At 38.2% G+C, this 15,642-nt stretch overlaps 1 long non-coding RNA gene across 3 annotated transcripts in view; it reads left to right on the top strand.

Moving 5' to 3' along the window:
• Positions 1-15,642, top strand: part of LOC134728732 (uncharacterized) — a 186,201-nt gene that overhangs the window by 11,041 nt on the left and 159,518 nt on the right. For 2 of the 3 annotated variants that reach the window (XR_010109499.1, XR_010109500.1), the window contains one exon: positions 6,791-6,847. The exons of the other annotated variant lie outside the window; for it this stretch is intronic. This is a non-coding gene — a long non-coding RNA (uncharacterized LOC134728732). The remainder of the gene's footprint in view (positions 1-6,790; positions 6,848-15,642) is intronic. 3 annotated transcript variants of the gene reach the window in all.

Consider the following 15,642-nt stretch of genomic DNA (forward strand, 5'->3'; position numbering starts at 1 on the left):
TATAGAGTTAGTCAAATTATTAATATTCTACATGTAAAGTAATTTCTACTGGAGGCTTTTTTTGCCTCTGTAATCTAAACATTAAAGTATATTGAAGTCTTTAGTGAAAGACTGGCGTTTGGCACTGGGTGTCCAAACATTTCCCGCTGGGCCCTCAACCACTAACAAGCTTTTTGTTTGGATAGAAGAGAAAGGGGAGAGTAAGGAGTTGAGCTGGCTAACTCTTGACATCTGAAATCTTTATCAGTCACGACTTTTTTGGTTTGTGTTGATGATTTGTGGTATTGTTGTTTATCTGTATATCATTCACTTGGACTCACTGTTTAGATGCAAAGATCTCAAGACCATCTGCAGTCTTGATGGGTAGTTGTAGCAGCCTGACCAGACATCTGGCTGTCAGTTATAATTGCATTCCTGCTCCTAAAGTTGTTGTTAGATACTCCTGATTCCCTTTGAATGTATTACCGTGATGCACCACCGTTTCAGGCCATTGATGTGAGAGACCGAGTTAATTCCTGGCTTTCGTCTGGCTAGAACCCAGATTTATAAAATGAACAGAACTATCCATTTTGCTGGAAGGGTGGCTGTTTTTGTCTGCACTGGGTTTAATGATGCATCAGTTTCTTCTGCAGCCTATACTACTGATTCTTTGAACATGGAGAGAAATAGTGCATCCGAAAACTATTTTCACGGTGTTGCCATGTTTACTATTTCCTGTTGTCTTTGCCTGAAAGTGTTTTAACAAAAATTAGGGTAGAGCATACAAACATTTGAGGCAGGGGATGAAAGGAGTTGTTATTATGTTTCCTTTCCAGGTTAATGTGGTTGCCTTTGATTTAAGCACTACATACTTAGGACAGGATATGACACCAATTAAAGACATGAAACTTAATTTTTGGACTAAACAATCACATAATCCTTCTTCTGGTATCTGGTTGAGGTTTACTGACATGGCATTTATTTCTCAGTCACAATCCTAAATTTATTGGGTTGGCTTTATTTAAGGTACATGGGGCAACTAATATTAGTGCATGTAAAAACCTAGCAATGTCCTAAATTGTAAAGGAGCTATTATAAAGAGAACATATTTTTTCCCGATGACTGTCAACATGAGATCAAGAATGCATGCAAATTCACTCCATGAGCCCTGGGCTCACTCATCTTGGTTGGAGGCAGATTTTGATTTAAGATCTAAATTTCAAAAAATGAAAATCAATTTTATCTCATAAAGTACAACAGGGAAAATTTTTACTAATAACCTCTCCTTAGCCTTAAATTTAAATTGCATTTTTGTCAAGAGAATTTTAGTATTTATTGAAAATCAAGTTTAGATAATAATCACAAAATAATGCATTAATCATTTAAAAAGATAAAAAGTAATGTACTGTTTGTGGGTAACACATTTAAATAATAAAATTGAATATTAGTGTTTAATTTTAGTGCAAAAAATAATTAAAATGAAGGCATGCAAATATAATGAGCCAGGTTAACCTCCCCATCTTTCCACTTTGACACCTTGTTTAACTCTAGCTAATGATGCTATGAAAAAAAAATATTAGTGGTTTCAGTTCAGCCCCTGGTGGTCTATGTCACATATTGCATAACCTGCTGGTGGGTCTTACGGGCTATTTCTCATTTACACACAGTAGCCTTTTATAATTCTGTCTGGAAGGGGGGGATTGCAGAGGGAGGGTGCCCTGTTTTAACCTATTTATTATTCACTTGAAAATACTGAAAATGTTTATAGAAAGAAGTCAAATTAAATTTTGTAAAACACATTAGTGCATTCACATGTTCAAACCTGAGCCTACAATTCTATACCAACTACTCACGTAAAGTCATTATGTGGAAAAGAAAAAAGTCACTTATGGCTTCTACTCCATGTGGAAAATTACCAAAGACTGCAGTTTTTCTAACCACGAACGGTCTCATTTCCCATGTGCAGTTGGTTAGCTCCTCACTGTATCCCCAAGGAGTCTGCGTGAGTCTGAAGCACTGCAGAAAAATGAGAATTTTCACACTTTAAAAGAGCCAAGGCAGCATTTGTAATGACTAAAAATAAGAGCAGAAGAAGTAAAAGAGGAAAGAAAGATTGGTCCCCAGTTTTCCTTCCCCTCTGTTAAGCGAGACCATGGAGTTTCCAGGTGAAAGTCAATTGTGGGCTTGCTTTTAATTTATACAGGACATTAGGAAAGAAAAAGAATACCAACTCCCTTAAATTTCCTAGCTCAAAGTTGCTTGCAGTGAATGCTAAAATGAAAGGAGTTATCAAGGCCAAATTCACTATACAGCTTTTGTGAACTGTTAGAAGCAATTTCCAGGATCTGTGCTTTTACATAGGTTTGCTTTCACTCTCAGCTTGAGTGTTAATTTTTGACTAGTTCTTTCTATCCTTTCGTCAAATGTACACATCCATTTCTTCCGGCATCTCATACACACACCGCACACCACACACACACACACACACACACACGTGCATTATATACATAAGCAAATACCTCTAGCCACTTGGTAACAGTATTTTAGAAAGCAGCTTGATATCTGGATTAGAGAGTAGAATACTTTCAGACAACTGTCGTGGGCACAATGTGTTAACTGTTTTCTGTGCCACCATTTTATTGTATGCGAGTGGACGGCAAAATGGTGGTTCCAGCATTTTGTTGTATAAGGACTCCTTCGCATTCAGCCTCTGATTGAAGAACCAGTTTGTATACCGATAGAAAAGCCAGACTTCTCAGGCTGGGAGACTGACTAAATAAACCATATACGCAAATCTTCTTCTACTCACTGCTTTGCAGACGCTTAACCAAAATTTTGCATATATAAGTACAAAGGGAGCAAATCCTGATTAAAATAAAAAATGGACAGAAATGATATTCCATTTAAATATATAATTCAATGGTGTTGGTAAATACATATGTTATTAAAAGGCCTTCCAACATTGCCATAAGTAAACTACCTTGAGAAAAGATCCAACACAGAGTTAGCGTAGAGAATGTGAATGTTTTACTTGTGCATAAACGATCTTTCCAGATCAAGGTTGAGGTCATTGGCAAGATAGTTTAGTGAGCTCATTCTACAGTTATTTGCACATGCAAATTGGGGTTCCAATTTTAAAAATATTATTGCTTTTTGTTCATGAGAAGAGCTTTGATTAAATTCTTAAAATAAGAATATTAAAATAATTGAACAATGTACCTGTGCTAATAATATTCAGTTTTAATTAGCTCCTAAATAGAATCAAAGCTAAAATGGATTTTGACGTACCCTTAACTGGATCTCAAATTAAGGAGAGATGAATTTGACTAAGAGAAGATTTTTACATTGTTGTCCATTACAGCTGAATTACCACTCTCTTTTGTCTGAAGAAAAATATTTTCTTCTCAACGAGGTATATATTTTTAAGACTGAAGACAACTGAAGCTTAAAGCATATAGTATTTGGTTAGTTTTTTTTTTTTTTTTTTTTTTTTTTTTTTGCTTTTTGATGCAGTTGCCAAACATTTGAGATTATAAAAACGAAGGTACTACATAAAATAGACCTGCAGCAACACTGTTTATGGCACACGCAACAATATTATTTTCTGCTGTTTGGTGTGCAGGAGTTGTAAATAGGAAAATGTGTAAGCCATTAAATCTAGTAGCAATAGGACTCAAAGCAAGGTTTATTATACCAGTGCCTGAAAAGCTTTACTTTTTATCTCTGTGTGTTAAATTTTCGTGTTTGCAACAGTATTTTAGCTCTGGAGCTATTTATCTGGTAGCATCTTTGAGAAAAAGGAAATGGACAGATGTCCATAAACAAAGGGCTCCACCTGGTGGTAAAGAGGAGGTATGAACTGTTGATGAAGAGAACTAATGCTGCAAAGGCAAACAGATGGAAGAGCAACGCGTGTGTGTGTGTGTGTGTGTGTGTGTGTGTGTGTGTGTGTATGTCTCCTATAATGAATATGTTTGAAGGAAAGAGAATGACAAAATCCTCCAAATTTGGATTCCAGTGTGGATATAGGCTTACAGCTAACATTATTTGATTATTTCTTTCACATTCAGTCATTCCAATATGTTTACAAATTATTTTATTCAAAATACATACATCTGAACAGATATTAACAGATGACCCTAACAGATACTAGGTACAATTGATGACAAACTATCCATATCGTCTGATCATCTTAGGTTTTAGTAGAATGCCATCTAGTAGACAGATTTAAACAAAGAAAGCATTTGTTCCGACTCGAGGGCGTCCTTTAGGTGGCTTTGTGGCTCACCTAGTTAGGAAGACCTGAAAAGGATGTGGTACAGAGCTCCGGGGAGGGAAGCCAGGGTTTCAAATCCATGACTAAGAAACAGAAAATTGCTCATTTTAAAATGTCATCTGTGGCTGAAGTGTTGAAGAATTTGAATCTACGTATTGTGATTCTTCCACCTTTTCAAACTCTAAAATTAGGCCAGGAATTGCATATATCAAATACTATGCAAAATGTGAAACAGGCATGCCATTTATGGCTCTCTACGTAAGGTGGAAATTAAATCTTCAGCCTCCAATAAAATTGTATTTCTGTAATAAAACTGCTGCACCTTGACTCTAGACTACATTGAATCCCAAATTAAACACTCCATTTGCTGTACTGTAACAAGCAAAAGGGTTTGCTACACTGAACAATATTACAGATAGGAAAAACGTATTCTTTTTTGCTTTACCACCTATCTAGAGACCACGAAAACAGGCTAATTCCTCATCTCTTCTTTCTCAGAACACAACATGTTTTGATATGGGAAATTTTAAAATTCTATCTTTCATTGCTAAAATTTATATTTCTTCCTAAATTCTATAAATCAGCATAGGTGACTAGGCCTAAAAAAAGTCAACCAAGTAGGATATTTACTACAAAATGTCTACTGCATTTCATGGATAACTCAGGCTTATAAGCAGAAACAGCTGGTGTGCTAAAGGCTAGGTACATTTCTTTATGCATTATGTATAATTCCCCATAATGTACATGCAACATTCACTCCACATCCATATCTGAAGTGCACACATACTGCTACATAATCTATGAAAGTTTTAAACTTAGGATCTGTTAATACATAAGTATTTATCTCACCCAGTGTTGATTTAGAAGAAATTAGACCGGATGTTCTTTTAAGCAGTCTAATTCTATAGTTTTTTTTCCCCCACCATGCCATGGCCCAGCCAGCGCTGATTTCTGGCATTTGTAAAGTGTCTGTAATAGAAATGAAAGCCTACCCAGGGTGAGGAATAGAAAGCAATGAATACTAATGTTGCTTCTTCTTACCAACTAAAGTGCAGGCAAACAAGACAGGAAGCTGTCTGTGCCTCTCTGCCTCGGCCGTCCTCCCTTGGCTCTGCCAAGCCACCCTCTAGTGGACTGAGGGGGGAATTCCCTTTCCTGGCTGCCTCACTCGGCTATTCATTTGATAAATAAGCTCCCCTCCCCCTCTCTCAGGAGATGGTAGATATTATTAACCTTCAAGCACGATACAGCGAGATGAATGTTAATCATGAAGGGATTTCTCATCAAGTTTAATGGTGTAAGACATAGAGAAGTTGTGTTAGCAGTTTCAATCCTGCTAAAAATGCTAATTGTTATGTTTCATATGATAGGTGAGGATAATAGGAAAATGGCAACAGCTTCAGCGTTTCCATTTGGAAGTTGTTGCCCATAATTTTGAGGCAAATATAGAGGAAAAGAATACGGTCCTTGGTATGAATGACTTGTGAAGAGGCTAATTTAGGGCTGCTTCTTTGGAGACATTGGAGATTTGAGGCTTGACATCTACTGAGCTCAAGAAAAGAGAATTTTCTGCTGGGAAGAACTAAAGCCAAAAGAAGAAATTTTGGACCTAGAAAGAACATGAGTCTATGGTAAGGGATACAGAGGCTATAGTGTTGAGTACTGATCTTTTGAGCACTTTCTGTCTTCTACATTTTTCTCTGTGTTTCACTGGCACTTTTGCCAACATGTAGAGGTAATCTTTTTTTTAAAGCAGTTATTTCATCCTGACCTGGGAATCATAGTAAGTGCACTTAGGAGTCCTAGATGAACCCCAAGAGAAATGCCATTTTTGTTTTTCTCAACATGTCCCTTTCCTTGCCCCATGAGTTGTTACCCATGCTCTGGCATAAGGACACCCTACTGTCCCCAGCTTCAATGACCCCAGTCTTGCAGAGTTGGCTTCTCATGTAGCTCTGTTGTTTGTCCTGGTCCCTAACTGTTTGATCTGGGGTTCTTTCAGGGCACATACACACACAAGTGGGGAGTCTGGAATGTTATATGAGCAATGTCTTCAGTGTATACTTTTACTTGACTTTGATTACCCTAAATTCTATTGCTCAACCCTAAACTTCTATGGTAGCTCATGATGTTACCTATGAATGAACTGGAAAGCATTTTGCTGCAAGGAAGCTTATCAGTTGAATGTGGGCCTTGAAAAATTTCCTTGTAATTTCATAGTTTATGTGTTCAGTTTAACTTTAGAAAGCATCTAAATGATAAATGCAAATTCAAAAATAATCCATTAAGGATATGAGCCTATGTGGATATGGACCTTTTTAACTGTATTGTCCCAGTTTTCTTATGTAGCTTTTGTCATCATTTTTTTACAGACTCCTGTAAAATGGAGTCAACATAGAGAAAATATGTGATTCTCCAGGTGCTAACATGAGATGTGATATCAATGACCAACATTATTTTCCCATCAATAATGATAATTATACTAATTAGTCCAGGCATCACACCTGTGTAAAAATCCTTATCCCTATTTTACAGATGAAGTCACTGAGACACCAAAGGTTAATTGCTTGCCCAAAGCCATGTAGCAACTTGGTGAGTACCAGTATTTAAAATCTTACACTCTTGCTTCCTTAACAATGGAACAAAATTATTGCTTGTATCACAGGAGATTGGTGTCAATGAACAATGGAGCAAAGGGGCCACATATTGCTTGTTTTAAAATTGTAGACTCTTTCTCATATTAATGGAGTCCTTTACTGTGTTTTCCAGGTTGAAGTTACTTTAGTGTCGTAAAGCTCCACATATGTACTTTTAGCAAAATCAATAGTCACCCCATGCAAATGAAGAGATGGTAATTAGAGGTGGGACAGACCCCAACATATCCTTCATTTGAAGATAGAATAAATTCAGCAAGATACCTAATTATTATCATCATCTTTCACAAAAACATATGTGATTTTTCCCCCCTACCCAAATGTTTTAGTGAAAACTGCAACTGTACATTAAAAGGCAGTTTGGCATGCATATATTCGGAGAACAATATGGAGAATCTATCCCTTGGGATAAAAAAAAACACCCAGCAACAACAAACTTGAAAACAGATGGTTCTGATACAGTCTGATAAGAATGTAAACAAGAAAATCTTTGTTGACTTATTTCATAGTAATCAGTAATAATTAGTTATTGTCTAGAGGTGAATTACAAATTTCACAAGCATGGCCACGAACAGCCTCTGAAAAGTGAAGCTAAATTTGTGACATCAGTGAGGAATTACTGACCCCTGCTGAACCCTCCTTATTAACATTTTTCTTGATTGACATAAAGGAATGAAACCCTGGAAGAGGATAATTTCTGCATTCTTTGTTTTTTCTTTTGTCATCATTTGGTTTAGAGATATTAGACCCCTCTGACTAATCCATGAATTTTAAGTTCTTTGAAAAAGAACTTAAATTTTCTCTACAGCTTAGAGAACTAAAGCTCTCCTTCCTTCCTTTTTTCCTTCCTTCCTTCCTCCCTTCCTCCATCCCTTCCTTTTTTCCTTCCTTCCTTCCTTCTTTCCTTCCTTCCTTTCTTCCTTTTTTCTTTCCTTCCTTCCTTCCTTCCTTCATGGGGTCCACAGTTTAGTTGGAGAGGCAGGTTTGTAAAAAAATAACTGTCACCCAGTTTGTTAAGAAGTGGGCAAGGGCTGGATGCCATGGTTCATGCCTGTAATCCCAGCACTTTTCAGAGGCCAAGGATGAGGAGGATCACTTGAGCCCAGAAGTTTGAGACCAGCCTGGGCAACAAAATGAGACTCCATCTCTACAAAAAAATTTAAAAAAGATTAGCTAGGTTTGATGGCGTATGCCTGTGGTCCCAAATATGTGGAAGGCTGAAGCAGGAGGATCGCTTGAGCCCAGGAGATCAAGGCTGAAGTGAGTTATGATTGCACCACTGCACTCCAGCCTGAACAACAGAGCAAGACTCTGTCTCAGGAGGAGGAGGAGGGGGAAGGGTGGGAGAGGGGGAGGGAGGATGAGGGGGAGTGAAACACAGAGGGAGGAGGAGTGCCAGTGAAACACAGAGAAAAATGTAGAAGCTAGAAAAGTGTAGAAGATAGAAAGGGAGGAGGAGGAGGGAGGAAGGGAGAAGGAAGAGAGAAGGAGAAGGAAGGAGGAAGAAGAAAGAAGAAAGAAGTGGGAAAGATGGCATGGAGAGGAGTCAGGAGAAGGACTGAGTCCTTGAAGAGGAGATATTAGACCAGGTATTATGTAGTGCTATTACCAAGTCCTGACTGCAGAGATCGCCAGGCTGTTGACTATGACATCCTGAGTGAATAATGAAAATTTAAATTGCTGGCTAATTCTTTGGATCAGGTGATTGTACACAATCAGTTGTGTGGGTAGCATGCAGACAAGATCATGGTATCCTGCCATGATCCAAAAGTTTGGAGAGGTGCCCTTCTTTTACAATACTTGTAATAGAAAACTTAGGCTGTATTCCTCCATGATAACGTGCCTTTGGAAAGAGTAGTCCCTTCTTTAATATGTAATTCAGCCATCTGAAAATACTTGTTATTTAAATAAAATAATACAAATAGTCTATGACAAATAGTCTAGGCAGTGCATCCTGGAAACCCTTGGCTTTTATTCAACAATATTCAAGAGCTGTTTAGTCAGTGCTTGTAACTTGTCAGACACTACTAGGCATGTGAATTAAGAGAATGAATGCTCTATGTAACTTCTCCTTTATAGAACACAAAATCTGGTTGGGAAGGACAATATCAAACAGAAAATTACCCAAATTGTTTATTAATGAAAATGTGATAAGTGCTATTGGAAGCAATAGATGCTGTTGTTTTGTCTACCCTGATTCTATTCTTCCGGTAACAGCATCTTGATTTTGTTTTGAGAACTATCCTTCACCATTGCATGCAACCTTGATGAGACTCTTAGTCGAGGGGCACTGCCCCACCTAGCTTGTGATTCAAGCTGGGCCAGTAAGATGCCCTTTTCCAGTAATGAGTGCACTCTCTCGCTCACTCGCTCTCTCTCTCTAGTTTAATAGTATAAAGATCTTCAAAATTTGTATTTACGGTGGTCAAAAGTAATTGCGTTTTTTACCATTGCTTTTAATGTTTAATCCTTAGCTTTTCCTTTGAGTTGAGAGTGACCCTTATATCCTTCCAACAAATTTCTTAAGTTAATCTGTTAAATTAACTGCTTGTAACCAGTTGTAGTATTTATAGCACTGCCTAAAAATCCAGGACTCAAATAACAGGTAAACTAAATTGTGGCATGATTTTGAGAGTTTGTTAGAGTTTAAGAGAATGTATTTTATTGACTGTGATGCTTAGAACATTCTATTTTGAATAGCATGAGTTGGTGACAGAGGATTAATTTTCTTCCTGTATCTGTAATAAATAACATTTCCATAATATCAGTAGTCATAATATCTATAAAACAAAATATAAATATTATAAACTTTGACAGTATAGAGCTATACCCTGACAGAAGTCCAGAGATGGTGAGGTATGTTAACTTTCTTATCTGAGAGTATTAAGGTCAATAACTCTTTTCTAAAGCTGCTAGATCCAGAAATGAATACATCTATCCAACTGAAGAACTAAAAAATCATGAGTTAGCCCAAATTGGGGAGCAGGTGGGGAGGGAAGGAAGGCATATAAATGAATGAAATTCTTCATCTTTCATGCAGAGAAGTCAGCAGGTACTGGCTACCTAAGACTGAAAAATCAAGAAAGAGAGATGCAGGCATATTATTTATTTGGAGTTAAAGTAGAAACCACTGGAAGAAATAAAATGTAAATTTCTTAATAATGACTTCCTTTGGAGAATAGATGGTAGGAGAAGGGTCTAGATAGAGGGTATAATTTGACACAAACTTGGCTGCAGAAGATCTGGCATTCCAGAAATATATGCGTCATTAACCTAGTGATGGCATTAAGAAAGCGATATTATCCTGGGCTGTGTTAAGACAAGTATTATTTGCAGCTAGGAAATAACCCTTGTGTCAAATTTATTGTAGGTTGGGCTTTTATTTGAATATTACACTTTGGGTCTGTAACTTAAAACATATGCAGGAAAATTGCATAGAATCCACGTATAGAAGAGGAAAATGATGACAGGGATTGGAGACTATGTACACAAGGAAAGGAGGTGGGTTGTTTATTCTGGAGAAGAGAAGGCTGAAGGGAGACAAAATTAACAACCTATGGGCAGTGAGGTGGAACTCTGGAGAACACCAGTCAACCTTCTCCATCTCACTGGACTGAACAGAAGAAAATGGGTTTAGACTGCATCAGGAGAAAATCTGTTTTTAAGACACAGGAAGACTTGATGACCTGTGGTTGTGACTGAACATGGGAACAGGATGCCCTAAGAACTTTTGGAGTACTTTAGAAATAAGATAGAAATATTCGTTTTCAAAATAAGGGTTTGTATTAGACTTGAGGTCCCTTTAGATACAGCAACCACATTCTATAGTTGGATGTCTGTGAACTTACATATGGAGAAAGATTAATGATCAAGTGGTCTAAATAGTCTCACCTTGGCTGTGATTCCCAGGTAATATCTCATTAGGGAAAAATCAATATTCACTTTTTTTTTCTTTGAAGTACTGTGCTATCTACTGGTTCTTTTAAAATATATATGCATGCACATATATATATATATAACTGTGTATCATATTTTAAGGGAAATTCATATAGTCTTAGGAGCAATAGTTATCAGATTCAAAGTTTGTACCATTAAAATATTTATGGTTTATTTTTCTAACAAAAGCAATAAGATTTTGATGCTGAAAATCTTCAAAAACACAAAAAGCACAGGAAATACCTTTTTTTTTTCATTAAAATGTGAGCAAGCAAAAAAAAAAAAAACATACAAACAAATTTGGTCCTGTCTTATCATGACTGCTGCTAAGGCGGTCCAGCTGGGTTTCCCTGTAGCCAGAATCTGGTCCCCTATGCTCATCCTTTCAAGAAGGAAGTGTGAGTGCCTGATTAGCTGTGTCTTTATCTTTCCTCCTCACTGCAATTGGATCGCACTTACCCAGTCTCTGACACTTATGTATTGAAACAATTATTAGAAATGTGGTGATGGAGTATTGACTTACCTGGCACCTAAGTCGAGGTTAATCCCTTTTGAAAGCTGGTTGTATAATCTGTGCCTGGGCAGCCGTAGCCCTGGCAAGTTTAGTTAAGACGCTAAAATGAACATCTGGATGTTGGTTCAGGCATTTGTATTCAACACCTGGATAGGATTCTTCAACTTTGGTCTTTGGGTCTGAAGAAAACCCCTATCTACGTAAAGCTCGTGGTTGCTTGAGATTTGGTGTGGGAGGGCAGAAAGGGAGGAGTGAAGGGAATGACTATTGGTTCCTTAACCAATAGAGGCTGCCACAACAGGATTCCTGAGCTAAAGGAAGTTTGAAAATTTCAGACCATGCTGATCGCAGGTGATAGACACCTTGTGGGCCAACTCTTCCTATCCATGCATACACTTGAGCGATGGACAGACATACCTCATTTTATTGCACTTTGCTTTGTTGTGCTTCACAGATTTTTTTTTATGGTATCTGTTATGGTGATCTTGTGATCAGTGGATCTTTGATGTTTCTATTGTAGTTATTTTGGGGCACCACTAACTGTGCCCATATGAAATGGCAAACTTAACTCTTAATTGTTGGGTGTGTTGTAACAATATATTGTATGTTTCAAAGTAGCTAGAAGAGAGGACTCGAGATGTTGCCAACACATAGAAAGGATAAATACTTGAGGTGATGTGATGGAGACCCTAAATACCTGACTTGATCATTCATACTATGCATATAACGAAATATGAAATACCACACATACCCCATAAATATGTACAAATACTATGTATCAATAAAAAAAAATGTGATTATTCAAAAGTAGGTCCAGCCTCAGGCATGGTTAATCGGGCTCCAGCTCCTTTGCTCTGAGGTTCTCTTTATTCTCTTTATTCTTCACTCTTCCACATATCAGCCTCATTTTCAGGTTGACTCTTCTCATGGTCACGAGAAAGCTGCTGTAAACTCTGGGGCTGCAGCTTCCCCATTCACCTACAGGATAGAAACTGCTGGTTCCCACAATCAGAGAACAAGTTCCTGAGGTTTGCTCTGACTGGACTGATGCAAACTGCAAACCAAGCACAGTGGCAGGTGGGATAAGACGATGAAGATTGCCTTAGACTAGCAGGGCCCTCCTCTGAAACTGATGATGGGGTCAGTCTCACCTAAACCCCATGACTGCTGTACAACAAAGGAAAATCTGGAATTAATAATAGGGTGGAGGGGGAATGGATCCTGGGAGAACAACCAAGAAATGTCCACAGCCTTTTGGGCTCTGGGTAAGGCTTCCTGACTGGGAAATCCCTGGGAAGGTAGAATGCTCCTTAACGATGGAGACAGAAGATTCCCATCAGACTGGTCAGGTGTCAGGGGCTGGGTGTCAGACAATTTGATTAAAGAAAATAAATAAATGGGTAGTTCTTGTGAGAAAAAAGTTGTGTGTATTCTGACTGCTCCACTGATTGGCCCATTCTCCAGTCCCTCTCCCTCTACTGGAGCCTCCCTAGTCCCTGAGATACAACAATATTCAAATTAGGCTAATTAATGACCTACAGTGGCCTCTAAGTGTTAAAGTGAAAGGAAGAGTCACATGTTCCTCCCTTTAAATCAAAAGCTAGAAATGATTAGTGAGGAAGCCATGTTGAAAGTTGAGACAGGCCAAAAGCTAGGCCTCTTGTGCCAAACAGTTAGCCAAGTTGTGAATGCAAAGGAAAAGTTCTTGAAGGACGTGAAAAGTACTACTCTAGTGAACACATGAATGATAAGAAAATGAAACAGCCTTATTGCTGATAGGGGAAAGTTTGAGTGGTCTGGGTGGAAGATCACTTCAGCCACAACATTCCCTTAAGCCAAAGTCTAATCCAGAACAAGGCCCTAACTGTCTTTAATTCTGTGAAGAGCATGTGTAGTGCATGCTACAGAGAAATCTTTCATGAAAGAGTCAATGGATATGGCAAACTTCATTGCTGTCTTATTTTAAGAAATTGCCACAGCCACCCCAGCCTTCAAAATCCACCACCCTGGTTAGTCAGCAGCCATCAACATCAAGGCAAGACCCTTCAATGGCAAAAAGATTACAACTCACTGAAGGCTCAGATGATTGTTAGCTTTTTTTTTTAAATTTTAGCAATAAAGTATTTTTTAATTAAGGTGTGTATGTTGTGCTATTAGACATAATGCTATTGCATACTTAGTAGACCACAGAAGAGTATAAATATAACTTTTATATGTTTGGGAAACCAAAAAATGTGTGTGATTTGTGTTATTGCAGTGGCCTAGTACCCAATCCACAATACCGCCTATGTGTGTCTGCATTCCTCTCATCTCCTATCAGTGCACTTCTCACTCTAGCCAGCACCTCTTTCCATTCTTCTTGAACCCTTGCATCAGAATTATGCTCTGGTTCTCTTAATTTTCCCTGGAAAAGAGATGCTTTCTCTGTAACTCTCCTATGAATCAAATGGCGATAAGGAAGAGGTAGGAGCTGTGGCTTTTATTTATTTCGCTGCTACTCCAACGTGCTTACATTTTTAACCCTTCTGCCCACTCACTATTTGCTGGTTACAGAGGTAGAACGCACATCTGTTCTGCTCAAACACATGAATACACATCATATAGTCACTCCCCAGCTCTGCATACTGAGCTCAAAGAATTTCAGAGCTAGAAGGAAGCAATACAATTTAAAGCTTTTAATTTGTAGTTGAAAAATCAAGACCCAGAAAGAGTGGATGTATTGCTCAAGACCATATAGCTGCTTACTGCAGATCTAAGACTAGACCCCAGGTCATTTATTTCCTAGGATCCTGCTGCTTCCTCCAGAAAGGATGGTCTGAGACGCCAACAGCAGCTGTATGTTCTCATCAGTCCTCCCTGTTCTGTTCTGCTCTGAGGTTGTCAGAGGCATGGAAGTATTCCCTGATGAGCCACTGGTTCCCACAGTTGATAGTCTAATATTTAAGAAAAGCCACTATTATGAGGTCTTTCCTGTAACTTAGCATGGTTACTAAATAGACCTGTAGCACTAATATTTACATAGTAACAAGTGGCTTACAGAAGAAAGTATATGCAGACAAAAGTTACTTTTTTATGACACAGTTAATTCTGTCTCTCATTTTAGTTTTTAAAAATCTCAAAAAGCAAATGATTCTTGCTCATTTAGTTTCAGTTTTCTTGTCTATAAAATAAAGCAATATGAGATGGTCTTTAAGATCCTTTCAAAACCCCAAAAACGTGGATATCTACATTTGGGTTTTCTGAAGAGCTAAGATTTGGGTACTTTACCTTAATTTTGAATACTTCATAATGAAGCCTTTCTAAAGTATTCTCCTCCTGCTGTCATACACAGTGTAGGCAAAACACTGTGAATCTTTTCTTGGTGGGCCAGGATCAGGTGTATGGGAACACCCATGGGGCTGAATTCTGCACCAGTGGCGATGTCCTCAGGGATTAAAACAACATTCAGACCACTGGCTTTTTGAGTTATTGTATCAGAAGTGATATATTCCGAAAAAGCAGAACAACAACAAGCAGATAAGTAAGATAAGTGAAAAAGGCTCAAAGGCCGCTAATGAGTGGGAAAATTGGCCAGTGGCTAAAAGCCAAGTGCCTTCTTGCAACTAAAATGTCTTCATTATTTTTTCTGCCACTGAAAAAGGTAGAACAGAACATCTATACTTACCTCCTGAGCAGCTTTCTGACTGGAAGGAACATGAAGAGGCAGACACATGTGATCTTTAGAGGGCAGGGAGCCGTCAGGAGGATGAGGGCTGCTTCCAGGGTGGAGAAGAGGCTCCTAGGGGTGAATGGCTTGTTGTCCAGTTATATTGTCAACCAGGGTTTGTGACAGCCTGGCTCACTCATATAGAATTTTTACACATAATATAATTCACAGGACTCTAAGTTCCCAAATATCCTCTGTCATCAACAGTTGATTCTAATCTTTTGTTCTAGGAGCTGCATGACCTCCTCCCACCACTCCTGATGTTACTTGTGTGAGGAAATGATTTGATATGCTCTCTCCTTAGCAGGGGGTTGGGAGGGGTGGACACTGAGGACCAGGACAGCAAAATATTATCCTCTAGTCGTATCTCAAATCTGTATCTGTCTGTGACACAGCCAATCCACTCAATCTAATTATTTTCACAATTTTACATTAGCTCCAGTTATAGAAGCTTGAAAACATTAAAGATATTCTTTACACTGTATATAGAAAACAGATATATATAATTCATATATGCAATATATGCATATTTAATGTGATATATATCTCGATCTATCTGTCTATATCTCTCTCACAG

The sequence above is a fragment of the Pan paniscus genome, chromosome 13 (genome assembly GCF_029289425.2).
Source record: "Pan paniscus chromosome 13, NHGRI_mPanPan1-v2.0_pri, whole genome shotgun sequence".
NCBI lineage: Eukaryota > Metazoa > Chordata > Mammalia > Primates > Hominidae > Pan > Pan paniscus.